Below are 869 nucleotides of genomic sequence, written 5' to 3'. Positions count from 1 at the left end.
TCCCTGGTAGCTCAGATGGTAAAGCATCTGCCTACAATGCAGGAGACCCGGGTTCGATCCCTGGGTTGGGAAGATCCCCTGGAGAAGGAAGTGGCAACCCACTCCAGTATTCTTGCCTGGAGAATTCCATGGACCGAGGAGACTGGTGGGCTACAGTCCATGGGGTCGCAAAGAGTCGGACACGACTGTGCAACTTCACTTCACTTCACTCCCCAAGAAGGGAGAGCAGTTATCACATACAGTAACCAAATTATCAACTATTGGATATTGCCTTGTGGAACACAGCACGTTAAAAATCTCCAATATGGCATTACTGTTATAATTACCCCTTTGCAGCTTACTTTATGAATAAGCAGAAGCAAGAATCTATCGTTCTCAAACAGGAAAAGAGAAACAAAGATTTATCCTCTCCTTGAGCTCACCTTTTCAATAACTGTGGGGCTTCTTCTGAGTAGATATGCTGGTAGTTAGATAGTTGGGTCATTTTTTCCTCCTCTTCCTATTTCTCTCGTCCTACTAATGATTGTCCTGAAGTTACCCACCCCCCTTTTTAGTATTATGAAATAGTTCAGTCACACATAAGTGTAAGGAAAATAAAATGGAGTCTCACTTACCGACTAGCTAAGGAAAGAAAATAAAAGTAAAACTGAGGTCACTATGTCCTCTGCCTCCACACATTCCTGGGCTTCTCTGCATGGTGGGAACCACTAGCTTACTTTTGTTATTTGTCATTCTCATGTATTTTAAAACAGTTTTATTGTTATTATACAATGTAAATACCAGCCAGCTTTTGAATTACTAATAACCTTGACTAATTACTTTGTCACTGTTTATGTGGGGAAAAAATAAATTTATACTATTTTGAGACT

The 869-nt window shown here is 40.6% G+C and overlaps 1 non-coding gene across 1 annotated transcript; it reads left to right on the top strand.

Annotated features, from left to right (window-relative positions):
* TRNAC-ACA (transfer RNA cysteine (anticodon ACA)) lies at positions 1-72 on the top strand. The gene has a single exon. It is a non-coding gene; the product is annotated as a tRNA-Cys (tRNA).
* Positions 73-869: the final 797 nt, after the last annotated feature.

The sequence above is a fragment of the Giraffa tippelskirchi genome, chromosome 4, assembly GCF_054371585.1.
Source record: "Giraffa tippelskirchi isolate mGirTip1 chromosome 4, T2T-mGirTip1v1.2.pri, whole genome shotgun sequence".
In the NCBI taxonomy this organism is placed as follows: Eukaryota; Metazoa; Chordata; class Mammalia; order Artiodactyla; family Giraffidae; genus Giraffa; species Giraffa tippelskirchi.
The sequence above is the reverse complement of the archived record's forward strand: the minus strand, read 5'-3'. Positions and strand labels throughout refer to the sequence as shown.